Genomic DNA, 21,269 nt, shown 5'->3' on the forward strand with positions numbered 1-21,269 from the left:
AGGCGCTAGAGATGTAAACTTGAGACTTATGTTCGTGGAGGTGGGAGGTGACAGCTGACAGCCAAAGGAATGAAGTAAATGAGAATTTTCAGAAGAGCTTGCAAAGAGAGGAGAGTAAAGAGTTTGAGCTAGAACTGTTAGGCATGTTAGAAATTTTAGGAAAATTAAGAAATCGTAGCAGAGGGAAAGCAGTAAGGTAAAAATCTTTCCTTTTTCTTTTCTTCTTTTTTTTTTCTAGTTAAATGATTACTCCATGCATACCTAGAGTTAATACATAGAAGTCCTTAAGAAGCAGCATGATGCAGTGGAAAGAGCATTGGAAATTAAGAGATTTGGAATCTCCTCCTACTCTAACAATAATCATCTCTTTGACTCTGAAAGTAATTTACTTTGTTCCTCTGTTAAATAAAGGGAGTGAAATTGATATCTTCAACTTAGTATCTGTCTAAAACATCTGTGAATCACAGAATCAAAGTTCTGCTGTCTTCATCAGGATTCAATGATTTTTTTCAAAAATGAAAAGAATGCTAAAAGCTGCTATCAAAGTTTTAGAAGATGCAAGCCAAAATGTTGCTGAAGTTAAGTCATTAAAGAATGCTTCAGAAGAAAATCATTCCAAGGACACTTTGTGTTCAAATGACGATGCAAGTAAGTTACAGCATGAAGTATCTATCATTAGCGAACAAAAAGGGAAAGAAGCCAAAATATTGGCAAAGAAACCAATAAATAATTCAAACAAAAAAATAGCCAAGATGGAACACAGACCCAAAGTAGTGGACATTCCAAATTCTTCATCAAAGCCTTCAGAAAAGGAATTGGTAGTTTCCCCTGAGCCCCAGAAGTCACCTGCTGACCTCAAAATGAAAACATCAAGTCAAACCAAAAAAAAAAAACAACACACCAAGAGTCCAATAGCCCTCTTGGTGGTAAGAGTGATGGGGAAGAATTACGTGAATAAGAAAGGTTTTATGAACAGTCTTCCATGTCTAAGGATAGTGACAGTGGTGATGACTTCTTCCCTGGGAAAGTCATTCTTCGTTATGAAAGAAGGAAAGTAGTTGCCTTTCTTCAGTTAAGGAACAAAAAAACCCCTAAAAGCGCTAATCCAAAAAAGATATACTTGAAACCTATCAGGATATAAGAAATGACAAAAACAAGTCAAGTGCAGAAGCCAGGAAATTTGAATCAGTGCTTTTCCAGTTTTCATCTGGATCTAAAAGCTCTGTAAGAAATTATGGTGAACAACAGGCTCTGAAAAGAAAACTACACATTTTTGGCAAAATGAACCTCGGATCAAGAATCAGTTTCTTTAAAAATACAAAACAGCAGTTTCAGGTGCCCCTTCATCCTCCATGGGAAGCAAGCAAGAAGTGAAAAGAATAGCAATCTAAAATTGTTGTTTTAGAGGAAAAATTTACATTTAATGATTGAATAATGAACTCTGTGAACATTTCCATCTAAAAACTCTTTTTCATTCTTTTTTTTTTTTAACTAGCCTATTATTTAAACATGTATGTGACTAAGTCTCTTTGGAGGGGTTGTTACTACACAACGTGGGGCCTTCTGCTTGCCGCAAGACATGCCAATAGTCAAGAGGCAAGGTGGTAGGATAAAAAAGACTTTTTTTATTACAGCTTGCTAGCAAGAGGGAAGATGGCTGACTCATGTCCAAAAGAATCGTCTTAAGGGGGCATGAAATCTTACAGCAGTTATATAGGCCACTGGGTTATTGGGGAGGGGGTTAGGAATGTTGACCTTCTGGTGTTACAGACTGGGAGTGCCACACCAGATCTTTCAGTTTTCACTGATGATGGCTATCAGCATAGATTCTCTGTTTGGGGGTCATCACATTTCTAAGGAACTCAAAAAAAACAAAGTTATCATCTTATTGCAGCTGGGAGGTACATGCACAAGCAGAGGTCATAAAATCTGCAGAGCAGTTAGATCTCCTGGAGGGTGCATATCCAGCTGGGTTAGTTTGTCAGAGGTCATTCAAAGTTACAAATAGAGTTTTTCTTTTCTACAATATGGCTTCCCTTATGTCTACCTTATCTTGAGCCGGCATCAATTCCCCCCCTTTGCTGTTTAGCTCCTCAATCTTGAGGGATGTCCTGTTGTTCCATCTTATTGAACCAGTCCCTTAGTAAGACAGTGATGCAGGTGGGCTCCCAAATTTAGGCCTACATTGTGGAAGCAAGCAAGCAGGTAATTAATAAGACAAAAAGAAAAACAAAGTTAATGGTGGGAGCAAATTATAAACCAGTTTCTGAGTCCAGGGGACAGCCAGTCAAGAAGATTTCTAGATGTCAGTGCCAAAGCATCTTTTGCAGCTTAAATGTCTCTGATGATGTCATCGGGTATTCGGGTACCTTTCTGAGTGGCTTACATTAGCAACAGACATGAATCTCTCTTAAGTTTATATCAAGTCCACCAGCTTCAGTTTGCAAGGCTTCAGGAAAAAGGGCAGGTTCAGGTCTCAGTGATTCCAAATGAAAATGATGGGAAAAAAATTGAAAACACTAGTTTGGAGAATTGTAGCCAGATGTTTCAAGAGACTAGAAGATTTCAGGATCCAGTCGGTTAATGGATATAAAACAGAAACCTCACAGACAATTATCAGAACTAGAACCTAATATCCATGAATGTGTACTATAGTTTCTATTGAAACATATATTTTTCTCTCTAAAATCACCCTCATTTTATCAAAGATAGCCAAACTAAACTGACTGGTTTGCAAAATAAAATAAACTTGGCCCAATTATTTACATAAGTACAGTAAGAATAGCCGTTGTTCATCTAGGCTCTTTTAAATCTGCTTTGCTGGAACTCTTTATAAGGAATCTCAGATTGAACTTTAAAGGCCTCTTGAGGCCAGGAAAGCCAAGCCAAAGACTTTGTCATCAGCCTTTGCCTGCAATACCTATAGATTTGGGTGAATTCCTCTCTTCTCGAGGTCCCCCAAAATATTTCGAGGTTCCTTGCACCTGCCAGATAAGTGACATTCCTTACTTATCCAGTAAATGCTGCTTGGAACACTGAACATGAGGTACCAGGCCAACACTTCCATGTGGCTTTATTCCGTAAAGTCCAATCTTTGTCTCTCAGAAGCTGTCTTGTCACATTCCAGTCAAAGCTTTGGTAATATAACCAATGCTTCCAATTGTGTCCTGTTATAAGGAGAATAGATTCTTATTGAACTTATGCAAATAACTATATTGCCATGAAAACAACAATGCTTGCTTACTAAGTGTTTCCAAATCCTTGAGGGATCAGGTAGGGAGAAAAAGATAAATATTTCAATTCTGCTTACAAAGGTATAATTTACCAAATTGCCATAAGTCGTAGCTATCTCGGGAGAAAACAGAAAAAGTTTCCCTTAAATCTAAAACAAAAAAACATTAAAAAAATCAGCATATTTCAAACAAAAGTCATAAAAATCATAATCATCCCCATCAGTTCATTCAGTCCAGTGTAATTGATTCTTGATCTTAATCTTCTGTTAGCAGTTTCATGAAGTCCGCAGTTTCTCTGTTAGAGTTCTGTTATTTCTTACCCAGTTCAGTTTTATAATCTGAAAATTTATCAGAAACTTGTATTCTAGAGTAAGTACCAGAGTCCTTTCCATGAATTTCTCTGAAGATGAAACACATTTTGTAAAAGCATCAAACAATAACTCTCTGTACACAACAAGACCCCAAAATGGCAATTGACAAAGAAATTTGGTTAATTTTGTGACATACAATACCTTAAAATAATAACCAGAACCAGACTGATAACCAGGACAGATCAGATTTTCAGTAGTGTTATACAATTTCAAAGCATCTATATCAATAACATTCACTCACACAATATCACCTAAGAAGGTTTATCATCACTTATTTGACAATGCTTCCCATGTAATTTAACATACTGAATAAGCCTAATAAATTTAGTATCTTCCTCCTTATAGGAATAGAGCAAATTTCTTTGATAAGTTCCAGGGGCCCTTTGAAAATTCTCAAGGAAAAAAAGTCAAAAGAAAGACTTTATTTAAGATATGAATTTTGGGGAGCTTGTCAAAAAAAATATCAAAATATTTTAAAACACTTGATCAAATAGGAAATAATGCTCATTGCGAAACAATGCTCAGTTATCCATTTAAACAGTCAAGGGCAAACAGAGAGTTAAAATAGTCAAAAAAAGACCTTAACAGAGAGACATCAATCCTTTTGAACATAGGAAATTATTTCAACACAGTTTTTCTGTCTTCTAGGTAGACTTACTCAAAGGTAAAGAAAAACCTTTTATAGCCTCTTTATCAACTTCAAGAAGATTATCCTTTTAAGAGAAAGAAGACCAAATTTTAATTTTGTACCAGCTTACTTCTGATATTAAAACTCATTTACTTAATTGGATTTACTTTAATCTCAGCCAACTTGACCATGCATAAAACTTTTTCCAGAATTCCTCTTCCACAAACCTTCTATAATTTTCTTTTTACATTCAGAATTTGTCCCATGCCTTCCTTTCTTCCCTTCTAGTACTTTGGGACAAATTTATCTTTCTTAACCAACCAAACAAGATATTTCCATCTTTTGTACCTTCTTTACTATACACATCTTACTTTCTTTGTATACAGAGCTGTTTTCCATATTAATTTTTAGTAACTTTAATCACATACATTAATTAGAATTTTTTTAACCCTTTTAGACTTTGACTTCTCAGTAAAAACTAAGTAAGCAGTTATAAACTTTCTTTTATATTAGCATTCTGTGGCTTGGCAAATTTATTTCTTGGAAAATTATTGGCAATACTTTTCATAATTTCTGGAAACATGTTACTTTATAGTACAATCTTTTAATAAAACACAAGACATTTACTAATAAACCCAAAACACCTTTTATTTTTCTGTAATAAGCCAAAAGTAGATAAACTTAGATATGTTTAGCCATAATGCTTCAGCATTTTATCTTATTTGAAAATGACCCAGATACTCAATGAACTTTTATCAAAAACTCTCAAGTTTTAAGCTACCAAAAGGAATTTGGGAAGCTGTTTTTCCCAGGTATACAGACCACAAAACATAATTATTGTACCCCAAAGCTCTTACTTTTATTGATCTAAATCATTTGTTTTCAACAATTGTCAATCAGATGAACAAACTTAAACCAGCTTTAATTTACCAAAGATTAATTTATATCATGTTAACTTGAAAGACATTTGGGTTAACTGCATTTAGAAATAATTTTTGTACACGTTTACTTCAAGTTAATTGAATAGAGCTTTTAATTTTGACCATACCATCCGGAAGTAAAATATCACATGTAGGTAACATATGTATAGACACATACACAGAGACTGCACAGCTATAACTGCCATGAATCAGGTATAAGGCTCCCCAATTAGGAATCCAAATTTTTGTTTTAAGACTTTTTTACTAATATTTCTGGAGAAGACACTCGAGATGCTAGATTTTTTGGCCAGGTGTGCTCCTGTGGCTATTTTTTGGCCTTTTTACTTTTTTTTTCTTTCTTCAGTCTTAGAAATTGGTGATGAGCTAGATAACACTTCCCAGGTAGAGGCTCCAGGCGATAATCCTTTTCGAGATAAAGGAACTGGGTGGAATCTGAACTGCCCTCTGGAGCTGCTTTTCCAGTCTTACAAGGATGTTTTTAAGGACAGTTGCTCTTAATTTCCCAGAAATTGAGTTGTAACTGAAAAGACATTATAGGTTGATCTACCTGTCCAACTACATCATAAAGGCACAGAGAAGCCACTCAAGTTTTCCCCAAGTTGGAGTTTCTAGGGGATATCTGCCTTGTCAGTTTTTAATATCCCAATATCTATAAGCATTTATGGCTTAACTATGGACACAAGGTGTCCCAAAAAGAGAGTGAAAAAGGAGTAGCCCTCACAAGATCCAGAAATGTCACTCCAGAAAAAAAAAAAACAGCCCAAGAAAGCAAAGGCCTTCGCTGCACAGGTGGTAGTGCACGAACAAACAACAAAGATTGAGGCAGCAAATGTCCCTGATGGACTGGGACCCCTCATGACCAAAGAGATCACAAAGCCAAGGTCTCAAGACATAGAACAAGACAAAAAGAGGGAAAAAACCTCATCTTCTATGACACTAACGGCTTTAGCTATGCTTTGGGTCTCTTGGAGCCAGACTAATACCTGGGGGGGAGGTGCCGCGGGGTTGGGGACTGTGTGTGATTTACAGAGTGCCTCATCGTTGCACACACATTTTCTTGATGTTGGCGGGGGACCTGTGTCATCTACCCCGTTCCGTGACCCAACTTATCCTTTCACAGGAGATTTCTGGAGGGGACGAGCACCCTAATCACTTTTAACTGCTCGACCCACACCCACCAATATTGTGGCTCTTTTGTATTCCAAGATGCCCTGTTAGCAATAGCTTCCACCTTATGAGCATACTCCACAGGCGGGGCCCTATGGCAAAGTCTACTGCAGGCCCGCCCAGACAACAGGCATGTGGAGCTGCCTGCATCTTGCTCTGTGGGTTTCCCTTTATAACAAATGGCACAAAAAAAACAGAAACAAGGGAAAGTAGCAACCATCTCTGGGAGGAGAAGGATCAATAAACCAATGAATATTCAGTAGCTCCTACTGCTTACCTGTAGCTGAAAGTCACCCAATTCAGGAGAAGGCAGCCTAAGGGGTTTCAGGTGGGGATCGAATTAGTGTTTCCCATTGTTTCAGAATTTAGACGCTACAAAAGTATATTTATGCTGCAGCTAGAATCAGATTGCGAAAATTTAAAGTATCCCTAAAATCAAGAACCTTACGACGAAGGCCCAGCCAAAGCGTTCTTCAAATAGCTACTGCAATTCCCCTGAGGCTGACAGCAGTTTGGTAGGACTCTTAGCCACAAACAGGAGTGCAACTCTTTCTGTCCGACTTTCTCTGACCGCAAAATGAGGTGCACCCTATTTTCATCCAACCATATTGCGAGATCCCCCCACAACCTGACAATTATCAAGCCAAGCCCTCAGGACACAAAACAAGCTTGGTAAGATTCTGCTGTTCTCTGTGAACTTATACCTTTTGGAAACTTTTGGTCAAAAGGTGGAGCCCTTGACTCTTTAAAGATTAAAGATTTTTCCTTGTTCCTTGGTTTGGAGGCTCAAAAAGAGCCCAAAATGGCTGCTGTAATTTTAAATTATCCTGGGTTATCTTGCCAGCTGTTTACAGTTATCTCCCTTTTAGGGGGGGCTTTTATCAAGGTGGCCGCAACCAACAAGGTCTGATAGTGAGCTAGTGGGAGCAGCTCCCCCAAGAATAATCAAGGGGTCAGCTCTTTCCCTTATGTGTCCTGGCACCCACACAGTTCAGGTGATTTAAGCCCTGGACGAGCTGCCCCTGCCGATTGCCTCACCACGAACAATGAGGGCTCAAGATATGTTCTTCAGGAATGGTCCCTCTGAGGCCATTGCACGTCATGGGCAGACAACCCAACACCTCTGTAAAGTCCCCAGTCACCTGGGAACATCCCAAAGGATCAGAGGGAACAGTGCTTCTTTTCTTCCGAGTCAGAAGACTCTCATAAGATTAGTCTAAAAGGCAGTTTGTTACAGTCACTGAGAAACTCAGTCCCCAACCAGCCAATTTTAACAAATAACACAGTTGAACATAGACAAACATGAATAGATAAAGAAATTCAATCTCTGGGACTCTAACCCAGGGTACTCTGGAACCTTATCCCAGAGTTCGGGACCGTAACCCAATCATTTTGAGTGCCCCAGCGGCTGTAACCTTTATATTGTCTCCCACAATCCTAGCCTTAGGACTTTATCCCAGCAGCCATATCTCACCAGTGGAGCCTCTAACCCCCAATCCTGACAAGATATTAGACAATTTTAGGCACTGGGCCATTTTAACAAGGTCACTCACCCAAATCCAAAAGACGTCTGATCCTGGAGATCTTTACAGATGCAGACAGACACAGACAAAGTAGACACTGGTTCCTAGATTCTGGATGAAGTCCTAGTCTTCTTCCCACTCTGGCAGGGCACCCTATTTACCAGATGGTCCCCCTTCTCAAAGAGGGGGCCCCAAATGGAGGGGAAGGAAAGTTCTCGGTGGTGGACCCCCGAGGTGACTTACCCTACTCCAGATGTTTGAGCCCCTCGACCCACCAGATGTAACCGTTTCTCTTCATACCACATCAGCGTTAGGAGGTAGCTGGTGTCGGTGTGGGAGAGCTGGTAGAGCAGATCCCCGAGACAAAGAGAGCCTCAGCAGCCACTAGGGACTTACCCAACAGGCTGCCTGTACAAGGTCGGCTGGCCACGAGCAGGACTTAACGTCCCGTCTGGGTCACCAAAATTGGTACCGCCCAACATGGGGCCTTCTGCTGGCCACAAGACATGCCAATAGTCAAGAGGCAAGGTGGTAGGAGACAAAGGACTTGCTAGCAAGAGGGAAGATGGCTGACTCATGTCCAAAAGAACCATCTTAAGGGGGCATGCAATCTTACAGCAGTTATATAGGCCATTGTGTTATTGCAGAGGGGGTTAGGAATGTTGACCTTCTGGTGTTACAGACTGGGAGTGCCACACCAGATCTTTCAGTTTTCACTGATGATGGCTATCAGCATAGATTCTCTGTTTGGGGGTCATCACATTCCTAAGGAACTCACAAAAAAACAAAGTTATCATCTTATCACAGCTGGGAGGTACATGTACAAGCAGGGGTTGTAAAATCTGCAGAGCAGTTGGATCTCCTGGAGGGTACATATCCAGCTGGGTTAGTTTGTCAGAGGTCATTCAAAGTTACAATAGAGGATTTCTTTTCTACAATATGGCTTCCCTTATGTCAACCTTGTCTTGAGCTGGTATCAGGGTCATAGAAATAAGTTTGTTTTTGTCTTTGTTTTTCTTTTTTTAAGTGTGTTCAAGTTATGTTTACATAAGCCTTTCACAAATCAAGTACATACTCAGATTGATTTTTGATAATATACTTCAGAATGTTTCCTCTATGAAATAACTTTGGGGTTATAACTATCTCATATTTCTCTTTTGTGCTTACCATGGAGTGTATTTCACTGGTTCAGCTCTATGTTTTTTGCCTTGAAAATAAATGTTAAGATATATTTAAAATAACAATAGAAAATTATGAGGAAATTGTAGCTGTTTAAAATAGATCGCCTTTCTTAAAAGTTATTCTTATTAGCAAAACTAAGAAACTTTTATTATAGGTATACAGGTAATAAATTATACAAATGAAAATTTTTATTATAGTTTAAAAAATAAAATAAAATAGATCCCCAAGAAATCTCAAATATTAGCACGAAGCATTTAGCACAGATGCCTCTGTTAAAAGATTTATGTTTGCAAATCATCTGTTGGTTAGTAACTACTTTCTCCTGTGGTGATTGAGTTAGTTTATTAAAAACTTGTGAAACATTATGTTTTCCTATTATGCAAACTCTCATAAAGAAACTTAACTATAGGTAATTTGATGCAATGAAATGTTAAATATCCTTTTATCACCATAGGAAGAGATGTTTTTATCACCACAGGTAGTAAAAGACAGCCATTGCTAGAAAACAGATAAAACTTTTTGCATCTAATCTGTCAGGTAACCATTTTAAAGTGCATTTAAATGAAGAAAATAGAAACATATTCATCAAAGCAGCACAATGCCAATTTTTAAGAGAATTTTAGAGAAGCAATTCTTTCATGAGATTTTCAAAGGCAAATGAAAATTGCCATTTTGGGCCAATAAAGGAGAACAAAGAAAGGAAATTGACTAAAATGACTTCCATCACTAAAATTAAGTAGGATGTGAAAATATTTAAACAGAGTAAGTGCTGAAAATAAATTAGCTGTTTCAAATGTCTTCAATTTGGTTTTACCGAATTTTCAGTGCTAAACCTTGACATTTTGATTTAAGAGTTTTGTAATTTCTTATACCCATCTTATGTGAAAACACTCAGCATACAATCAACTCTTGATGTATATTTATTGAGTGTTAACAATCATCCAGGAAGTGTATTAAGACTTGTATCACTTAATCTTCAAATCCATAGAATTGCCACTATTTTACGATAAAGAAATTGGGGCATAGAAAGTTCAACTTGCTTGCCCAACCTCCAATAGGTACTAAGTGACAGATTGTCTAAGGGATTCAAACTCAGAGCTTTCTTCCAAGCCCATGCTCTTAAATTACTCTGCCTCACATTTCTAAATCTGACTCAAGCCAGATCATTACAGGAAATAACCTCACTTGTCTCTTTCCTTTCAAGCTACACATTCAGTGAGGAGTTACGGCAGAATTCAAAAGAGAAGATTGGAGGAAGGATTTGGGATATTAGCCCTCTTGCACATTTTCCTTGCTTACTCAATCCTCTGACCTCTACTCCACCTCCCACCAGCTGTCAGAAGCAAAAGCCAAGTAGATAACAATTGAGAAGGCTCACTCATAGACTTCTTTTTGCTTTCTGTTTTTCTTCCTTGTGCTCAGCCTCACAATTCTCTTTGGAAAGTTTTGCTTCAACAGAGAGACTTGGTACAGATTGGATGTTACAGGAGGGTGTGAAGTCTGTTATTTAAGCTTCCTCTTGAGAGTTGGCATCAAGCAAGTGCTATTCTGGTCAGCATCTTTGACCTTTACAAAATCTGCTATTTGGGAGTGTTAAAAAAGCTAAGCATCATTAAAAATCCTGTAGCTGGTTCATTAAGTCAAAATTTCCACTGATAGATTAACCTAATAAGTAATGGCTTTAGTAAGCTTATACACCATATTATTAAGAGCAGCATTCAAAACAGAACACAGCTTCTCCTGGATCAAGGAAAAACCAATTTTGTTTCATTTCATGTTTAGTAGAGAGAGTCTTTGCATACTCGCTAGTCATATGACCAAGAAGATTGCTTAACTGTCTGAGACTTTCTTAACCTTTCTTCTTTATAAATTATGACTCAAATCCACTCTTTTGTGAGAAGAAATGAAGTATGTAAATTAGTTTTAAAGCTAAAATATTCTATGTTAGAATAGATATGTTCTACTATTATGAGATGTATTGTTTCTTTAGCTAATGTAAGTTAACTAATTAAAGCCAGAGAAAAGCTCAACACACTTTTGACTATCTGAATTAATTCATCTTAATTTATTTATAGATTTATACATATCTTTGTTCAATAAATCTCAAATGTCTACTATTTTTGCTGATACTAGAGATACAGCAGTTAACAAGGTAGATCATAGATCCAGCCCTTATAGAGTTTTCATTTTGGTGGATATCTTATATCTTGAGGATTTTTTTTTCCCACTAAAAATTTAGTATCACTGACTCAACTCTATGCATAATTGTAGCTGTCCACTTAGAATAATTTGTGCCATCGCCTGAGTTACTATTATATGATAGAGGGTGTATGTAAAAAAATAAAATAAAATACCTTGACCTGTGAAGATGTCTTTAGGACAGGGTACCTCATTGAGCAGTCATAAGTTATCTAATTATATTCACATGCATTTCACTATCATTGGACAGTGTACCAGTCTGAGTGGGTTGCTAATGTTATTGAATGTGTTTCTGTGCTTTCATTCATCCTTTTTGGGTGATATTTTACATAATTATAAGCTAATCAGTTGTCACATAAATTCCACCTTATATTTAAATAAGAGGACAATCACATAAAAGTATTTATCAAGACTATTACCTTCCTTCAAAAATCAGAAACTTTCAAAGATGTGATGACTTATTATTAAGCAGAAGTATTTTAAAAGGAGGCGGTACTCAGAGAAAGGACACTAGACTAATTATCCAAAGTTTTCAAAATATTTTCCTGGATTTACATTATTTTCTTTAAAATTTATCATGAATTTAGTGTTTTTGTTTAAGAAGTATATATTAAAATGGAAATTCAAAAGTTCTTAAAAATTTTAAGTTTAAAAATTACTCCAAATTACTTAATCATAACCATTTTCAACATTAGCTGGGTATCATTGTGGTTGAATATACATATCTACGCCTATATAGAAATAGAAGGATAAATGGATGGATGGATGGATGTATAAATGAATGGATGGATGGAAAGAAGAACAAAAGTTATTTTACAGAAATTGAATCATACTATAATTATTTAATTAAAATTTAATTATACTTGAATTTATCAGAAAAAATGAAATAGGAATGAAGCTAACAGTGTTGTTGAACTTTGTGTTTCATAAATACGTTTATTAATACTAAAATACCCCTTATGATTAAGAATAAAGATAAGAAAAATAGTGAGAGAGGAATAATTTTGTTTCATTTTTTAGTAGTTATCTATAAATTCTGCCATTAAAGATAAAATTAACATATATTTACCCATCTCCTCTCTCCCTATATCCTAGTTTTTGTAGCAGTTTCTTTCTAAAAGTGTTTAAAATCTGCATTCCCTTCTGTAATCGTAATTTCTGTACTTGTTTTGTTTTATTTTTGCATTTAAATGTATTGAGTGCTCTTCCCTAGTCATTTTACCATATTCATAGTATATGAGGGATTTTTTTTTTCATCCTCTCTTGGTTGGCTGGATTTCATTGTCAGGTTAATTTTTTTGCATTTTCGGATAAGGCTCATGGATGCTGCATTATTGAGAATTCTATTTGCTCTTAAAATTTTATGATTACCCATGTGTGGTTTTTGTTACTTCAAAGAGGATGCTGAGCAATCACTACCATGCTAGACTGAGTGTACAGTGATGTATGTTTCAAAATTTCTGACTTGGAAAACTTTAACATTGACCCATTAAGCATACACTGTACTAAATGCAATAACAGTTAAGCCTCAGGTGCTGTATGAGTCTTCAAGACAGGAAGAACAGATTGAGCAAAAGCAGAGATGAGAAACATCTGGCAGAGGTACCATCGGAATTTAGATAGTGCTGGAGCACATAGTAAGACAGAACAGGATGACAGAAAACCTGGAGCAGTAGACCTAGACCAGTGCTTGAAGGCCTGAAGCCCAAACTTCATTCATAGGAAATGATATAATATAGTAGGGTCTATCAGTTTCCATCTCACTCCCACCTCCATCCGCAGATGTTTGCTGCCAATATTTTACTGGCTTTGGGAATGGAGTGTTAAATTCGTCTTTTTTCATGGCATTTTCATTCTTTTTTGAGTTGGCTCTATTACAGAGTCAAGTGACTTTTTCAAGAATGACTCTTATAGCAGACATCTTCCCTGAAAATTTTTTGACACACATTTGACAATGTCAGCCAGTTGCTTTAACACTTGAAAACAACTTGGCTGCAAATCATATTGCAGTATCACCTTTTTTTCAATATCTACAGATAGTACTCTACTATTTTCAAACAACAGATGTTGCTTAATAAAAGAGTAAACCCAAGTTAATGTTTAGCACTTATAAGTGACTTGCTTCTTCTCTTAGGATACCCGAAGAATTTTGTGTATTTGTTTTATCCTTGAGGATAAAAAATATGTAATTGGGGGTTATGAATTTCTATAAGTTGTCCTCTATCTTTTTTTTTGCCTGAAAAAATGTGTACCCATTTCGTTTGTGGTTTCAGTTCTTCCTTCGTCCTAGGAAAATTTTACTGTATTATATTTTGAATAATTGTCTGGTTTATTTGTTAACCTCTTTATTATTATGTTATGTCATTTGGCCTTTTTTTTAATCTATTGTCTTCTAATTAATTATATATTTATCTCTTCCCTTTATGCTTATCACAAATCTATAAGCCAATTTTTCAGTTTGAAGCTTTATGTTTTTTTTCTGGTTCTAATTTGTTTATTTAGCCTGTTTTGACCTTGCTTAGCATCCTTATTTTTTTTTCCTCAGCTCTAAATATCCATTTTTATTTCTTTGCATTGACTTGTCATTTTATCTTAGAACTCTTGTTTTATTGAATCTAGTTGCCTAAATTCTATGCCATGAAGAATTCTCATGTAATTGTTCTTCTGTTCCTTGGGTTATATTTAATTTCAAACTGGAGTTTTTGTTTCTCTGTTTCTGCTTTGTTTTACTCAATACGTTTACATAGTTGCTGTGCCCTTTTTTTCCTATTGCTCTTGTTTAATTTGGGTTTTCTATTCTAAGCCTACTGTATTTTATTATAGCTGAATTTACTCTGACACTCTCTGTTCTTTGTCTTGGTGTAGAAACTGAAAAATTCACTTTTCCCCAGCCCTCTGAAAAAAAAATCAACCTCCTATTCCCTGGAATCTGTGAATGTTCCCTTAAGCGTCAAAGTGTCAGAAGAGCCTTTGCAGATGGGAGTAAGTGAAGGATTTTGAAATGGGAAGATTATCCTGGATTACCTTTCTGGGGCTGATGTAATCACAAGAATCCTTATGAGAAGGAGGTAGAGTAATAGAGCAGAGATATGACTATGGAAGCAGATGTTGCAGTGTTAACTTTTGAAGATGAAGGAAGGGAACAAGAGCCAAGGATTGCACTTAGCCTCTATAGTGGAGTCTCCCCTAGAGCCTCCAAACAGAACCAATCCTGCTGACACCTTGATTTAGGCCATTAAGACCCATATTAGACTTCTGACCTCCAGAACTGTAAGAAAATCGATTTGCATTTTAAGCAACTAAGTTTATGGTAATTTGTTATAACAACAATAGGAAATTAATACAGTATAATACAGTAAAGGGTCTTTAGGACAATCCTTTCTCTGTCATCTAGACCTAATCTGAGCCATTTTATTTTGTGGAGAGATTGTTTTCTTTTATTTTTTTTTAATTATGGAGTATTGAGTTATATAATTCTTAGTCACTAGCCTGGTCAAGGAACCACTTGTGATTATTTCATTGAATTATATTTTCTTTTTATCTTGGATCACCCGTCCCTTCCTGATGCTCCTCCCTATAGGTATATATTTTAATGGACTTGACTTCTGTCCTTGGAAATGAATTCTATAATACGCACCTACTACATTTTGCTTATCCATCCTGCTTTGGTTGGAAACTAAACTAAAATTCCAACTCCCTTCTAGTATAATAATGATATGAATATCATCCTTGTAAAGATCCCTGTATGAAGTGAGATTATATGGTCGTAGGTTATATGCTTATTTAATTTTACACACTGTAGGCTAATTGATCATCAACATGGCTACATAGGTCAATACTTCATTTTAGATCCTGGTCTTCATTAGATAATTTAGGTCCTTTCTTCATGTATCCTTATAATCATTTGTATGGTTTGATATAATTTTATGAATATGATATACGTAAAATAGTATCTAACTTTTGTTTTTACTTTTTCTGATAGCTAACAAGGCTGAGAATTTCTTGATAAATGTGCCTATCACTCAGTGGCTATAAGAAGCTGAGCCCATGGTAAGTGGGGGAACACCCAAAGGCAAGGCCTGTTGGAGGTAAAGGAGACTCAAGGAGGCTAGATCATGGCCTGCTTCTAATGTAACTGCTAAAGTTGGAAGTAAATACATATTGCCTCCAAGGGAGGAGGCATAGTCAGTGATAAGTAGGAGGTAGAATGGAGCCAACCACAGAGTACAAACCGTTTACAGAGCCCAGCTGTTTCCAGAAGACGTAGACTGGGGCCTGGAACGGAAGCATGGAGAATGAGACCTTCAGACTTGACAAAAACAGGATTCATGATGAGGGCCGGGCTGTAAAGCCAGGGGCTTCCTCTTTCCCCAAGCCTCTGAGGAAGTGATGAGGAAAAGAGTGGCAAAGAGACAATGGCTTATTTTAAAAATGCATAAGACTATTCTCAATAGTGGGAGAAATTCAATAAATGTTAGAGTGCAATTATGCAATTATGAGATGTTCTCAGATCCACACCTGTTTACCAATATATACCTCACATATAACTTACATTTGTACATAAGTTAAATAGTACTACTACTAAGATATAACATTTACTATTTTCTATGAGGCATGCATAGCTCTAAGCCAAGTTCTCTCAGGTGCTGCCTTATCCTCACCATTGAGAAGATTTAGTAATGTGGTTACCCTAAAATAATTTCCTTTGTTTAATCCAAGTCATCTATCCTCTGGTTTTGATATCAAGTGTAAGATATACAAATTTAAGTTAACGAGAGTTTTCATTGGATAAAAGGCATCATCCTAGTCAGTGGGTTGTCGCAGTCCTGTGAATATCAGCTGGGTCCCTGGAGTGCACTGATGTAATCTATGGGTCATAGAACACTGCTGAGGCCTTAGGACTTGCATTATAATAGCCCTGATGGTGTGCTGAGCACTGGTCAGGGTGCTTTAGTGAGGAGATAGCCTCTCAAGAGCTTTATTCTTCTTGAATGTACTAATTTGATTCTTTATCACTAACTGACACTCTAAGAGCAGAGTTTCAGAGATAAAGGTACCTGATTTGAGTCACTCTCCAAAGAGTTGAACCATGAAAGAGAAAGAAAAAAGGAAACATCTGGAAAGCAAAAATTCCCCCCAAACTGCGAAGAAATCAAAAAGTATATGTTAGGCATGTTCTCTGAGCATAGGGTAACCAGGAATTGCCTTCTAAAGAAAAAGGGAGAGAGGATTCCTAGTTGTGGTGGGGGAGGGAAGGAAGGGAGGGAGATAGGAAAAGAGGGAGAGAGAACTTGGGAGAGGGACAGTGAGGAAGGGAGAAAGGGGGAGAGAAAGAGATGTATGCTAGTTTTTCTGAGTGCCCAGGTAGTCTGAGACTAAAGAGGACGTACAGATGACCAGGTCCTTGTCTCTGAGGCTTAGGATCTATATTACCTACACCATGTCACTCTGAGTTACTGTGTCACAGACATAGTGGTTGATTACTATGATTTTTCTTACAAAAAGTATTTCCTTTTATTTAATTTTTGTCTAAAGGCATTGGTTAAGTAAATGATGTTGTTATAAGTTTTCCAATAGTACTCTCTCCTGTTAAGGAAGAAGAAAGTGTGGCTCGTAAAGGTGACGGAAAAATTGGGAAAAAAAGTTTGAGCCCTTAAAGCTGGTTCTGGAAGGATGAAAGTATAAAGTCATAAAGAATTTATTTCTCAGGAATAAAAACAAGTTGTTTTGTTTCAGACTATGAAGATGTAAATGTGAGCCTCCTATGTGAAATGTAAGAAAAATCTGGATACACACGCACACGCACACACACACACACTACAAAATACTATTTAACCAGAAGGGTCGAATTGAGGGGAAAGTTTGGCTTTTTATGGAAAATGGGAAGCTGAAATAGTTCTGGTTACTATGGAGATTAAAAGTCACCAACTAACTCCTGTGAAGAAGAATCATTGCTCAGTGGTGGGAGGGGGAGAGATTAGAGTCAACTCCCAAGTTCCAAGTGGTGGCTCAGATTCTTGAAGAGAACTTGATATTTCCAGTGATGTTTGGGATTTCTGCATACTCCAATGGGCCCTTGGAGGGAGACCTGGAGAGTGAGTCTGTCTTCATTTCACTTTCAATAAAGTTAGTGCATGTTCAGAGATGTGTGTGTGTAACCTGTGAGACATGTAAAACATACACTCACCCCTATTCACATATACACTCATATAGAACATAAATAAGCCAGGGGAAGATACATATTAATATCTAACATAATTTCTCACTAACTACATACCAGGTCCAATTATTTGCCTCTCAAAAACACATTATATCCCTACTTCATTAGTTAGAGTAGATTAGGCCTTAGTAACCAATACACAGGACTTATTTGTGCAACAAATTAATACTTTTTTAAATAAGAAATCAGAATATATGTGCAGGCCAATAGGGCAAGTCTCCTCCATAAGTTACTTCATGGGCTTGGATGAAAACTTTGTTATCATTAACATGCAGCTTTCAAATAGAGCCTGGGGTATCAACATCGCCATCAGCTAGAAAAGAAAAGAGCATGGAGGGGCACAGAGGAGGGTTGTATAGCTGTGCCTGGAAACGGCACATGTCATTCCCACTCATTTTCTGTTGCCAAAGACTGAATCACATGGTTAGAACTACCTACAGGGAAACTGATAAATATAATCTAGTTGTATGTCCAGGTAGAAAGGAGACAGCTAGCAGTCTCTGCTCCATTTACAAAGAACACACCTTGAGCAAACCCAGTCACTCATGATATATATTGACACGATAAATATTACTGTACTTTTAAAATTTTCATAGGAATCATATTATGCTATCTGTGAAGATGGAAGCCATGTGTATTCACTGAACATGCCACATAGTAGACTCTTATTGTTTGTTTAATGGATGGATTAATGCACAAACACCAAACAGACCACATCTCTGTTATTTTTATTTAATTTCTCAGCAAATTTGAATTTACAAAAAGATGTTCTGCAGCCTAGACACAAAGCAGTGGCCCCAACTCAAGGCCAGAGAGCAGAGGAGGATTCTTCTTCTTCAGGAGACTTCCCCTGTGTCTCCTCTGTAGACAAGCTCACTGGTGCTGGTGAGGAGGGACTGTTGTAGAGGATGCAAAGGGAAGTTGGGATGCAGGCAAAGCCCAGAGAAGAGCTGAGTCAGTCAATACAAGGCTGCCCAGTAGCGAAAGAATTTGGTGAATGCCTAAGAGTTAAATTGCCAGGCCTTAGTGTCTATATTCTATCTTATCCCTCTCAGAACTCAATCTTTCATCCTTTTATTTTTGAATGTAATTTTCTAATGATGTGTTCTTATACACTTAGCCTTACACACTCTTCTGTGCACCATCATTTATTTGGCTCTTCACACAGTTCTATATTCTGAAAGCTCCTGTATTCTTTCTCTTACATCCTTTGTTTTTTCACATCTTTGTCCTCTCTCATTATTCCCTTATATTTTACAAATACATTAATTCCGCTAGTCTCAAAGAGAGTATTTACAATAATAACATTGCACGTGTAAACAACATAACAATATGTAAAACACACACAAATCTATAATTATAAGACATGCAATCTACACACGTAGATATGTGCTGAACTAACACACAGACACAAAGCACACATACCATCCTCATTTATACAAAACTCACCCCATATTCAGATTTTCAAACCAAATCAATCACACATTAAACCCTAACCCAATTTTAACCAATATGTTATGAACTTATACACACCAAGCACATTGCATTCACCACACCATTTTGCTACAAATGTGCATAATACATATACCAGACACATTCATGAGAGATGATGATAATCTTAAATAGTTAAATAATGAGCAATGAGCTTGGTTAACATTGAAACAGGGACAGTGACATAATAATAAGTAGTTTATTTCTTCAAAAATAAAAATTTACCAATTGTTTCATTTGAGATTGTGAATCTCTGAGAGTTGGGATACAGAGGATAAAACTGTGAAAGATGTAGAGGAAGGCAAATGGTACCAAACATCTTAACCAAAGTGATTAAGTATGAGCAGCCCTGATGGTGGGATCCAGATAGAAGCACAGAATACTGAAATATGCCAATTCCCTGCCCAAGCTAAAGACAATTTTTCAGAACAAAATAAGTATTTCCATGGGACAGGGGCAGAGCAGAGTAGATTGGAGAGAAGAATGTAGGAGAATGTAACAAGCTGTTTTTATGACTTTTATTCCATTTTCTAGGAATCTCACACTTAAACAAATGTAATCCACAATCTAGGTACTCTTTGGAGGATAGCAACCTGGTCCATGAGGCAAGAGATGGAGCCTCTGAATCAGAATGCTTCCCCTACTACTCTCCTTTCTCAAATTTTATGATGTCTCTCATGCTGGTAAGGAGAAAAGAAGAGCAGCTAAAGTCTAGGCAGATCATGGCAGTGGGATCTGAGCATACCTGTAGAAATTCAGCTCAGTGTCTCTGCTTAGCCATTGATAGAAAGGTGTACTCTGGGCTCAGGTATGATCTTCTTTCCTCTTCTCTTATTCAGGAGTCTAGATCTCTGTTTCTGTACCATCAACAGGAACTCATTACAAATACTTTTCACTGTTTTGGGCATTAGGGAGGAACTCTGTGTATACGTTTGGAGAAAATGTAATTTATCGGGGGAAGAGGCAGAATTCACAGGCACAGTGTTCATAATTGCTATGTTGTCAGTTAAACCTAAAAGTGAAGAATTAATATAAAATTAAACCATAGCTAGTTGCAATCCAGTAATGTCTGACAGTAGAAAAAGTAAAAGAACTCTGGATTGTTGGTCAATCATGCTGAAGAGTCCTATGGATAATGACTTGCCAAAGATGAGCTCACAATCTAAAACTACAACGCATAACTATAAGGTAGATTCTGCAAACACAACAAACAGCAACTTTTAACTCTGAAGAAGAAAACTTAACTGAACAATGTTGTAGGGATGGTAAATAAGAATTTTTAAAATTATTAAAGATGTAAAATAAAACACTATCAAGAAATAAAACAGATTAAAAAATAACCACATAGTAATTTTAGAAATGAAAAATATTGTTCTAGAAACTATATAAATGTGGACGGGTTAAACAGCAAATTAGACATAGATGAAAAGAAAATTCATGAACTGGAAGATAGAGCTGAAGAATTACCTACAATATAAATCAGAAAGATAAATTGATGGGAAATATGAAGGAGGGATTAAGATAAATGAGAATAAAATGTGAAAATATAATGCATGTGAAATTGAGGTTTCTGAAGAATAAAACAGAAAATAAGACAGATAAAGAGATAATGGCTAAGAATTTTTCAGAACTGATGGAAGATATAAATCCTTAGAATCAGGAAACATTGTTATGAAGCTCAATATAGGACAGGCAAAAGTAAATCTACACCTAGGTACACTATACCCCAAATTCAGAACTGCAATAACAAAGAGCTTAAAGCAACTAGTGAGAGACAGAACACTTTCAAAAGAATGATGATTCATCAGACAGTAAACTTCTCAATAGCAACTGTAGAAACCTAATGTCAATATAAAATAGCGTGCTGAAGATAAAGAATAGTCATGAGCATACAAGAAAAGTGGGACATAAAGACATTTTCAGATAAAAACTATAAACAATAAAATGTAAAAAAACACGCACAGAAATAATTTATTTAGAAAAATGAAATAGAACAGAGAGGAAACATGATAGTCAGGAACAAAAGGCGAGCTGAGAACTTGGTAAGTCTGTGATTGAATATAACTAGGCTTTGCTAATTTAAACACCAAAGATCATAATCACTAAATCAGAACTGATCAACAAAACAGGCGTAACTAAAGTGTTGGATGACAAGAACGTGTAAGATAGTGACTGAGAGTTAGAATATTCTAAGCTGCTTATTTTGCACAAAGAGTGGGTAGCACCATTGACTCAAACAAGCAGCTCTGCACTCAGGAAAGAAGGGAAATGGGATGAATAGAGCCTACCCATTTGGAAAGCCCCAGTCAATCCT

At 36.7% G+C, this 21,269-nt stretch overlaps 1 pseudogene; it reads left to right on the forward strand.

Annotated features, from left to right (window-relative positions):
• The first annotated feature begins 515 nt into the window (after positions 1-515).
• Positions 516-1,374, forward strand: LOC131410015 (serum response factor-binding protein 1-like; annotated as a pseudogene).
• The last annotated feature ends 19,895 nt before the right edge of the window (positions 1,375-21,269 follow it).

The sequence above is a fragment of the Diceros bicornis genome, chromosome 1, assembly GCF_020826845.1.
Source record: "Diceros bicornis minor isolate mBicDic1 chromosome 1, mDicBic1.mat.cur, whole genome shotgun sequence".
NCBI lineage: Eukaryota > Metazoa > Chordata > Mammalia > Perissodactyla > Rhinocerotidae > Diceros > Diceros bicornis.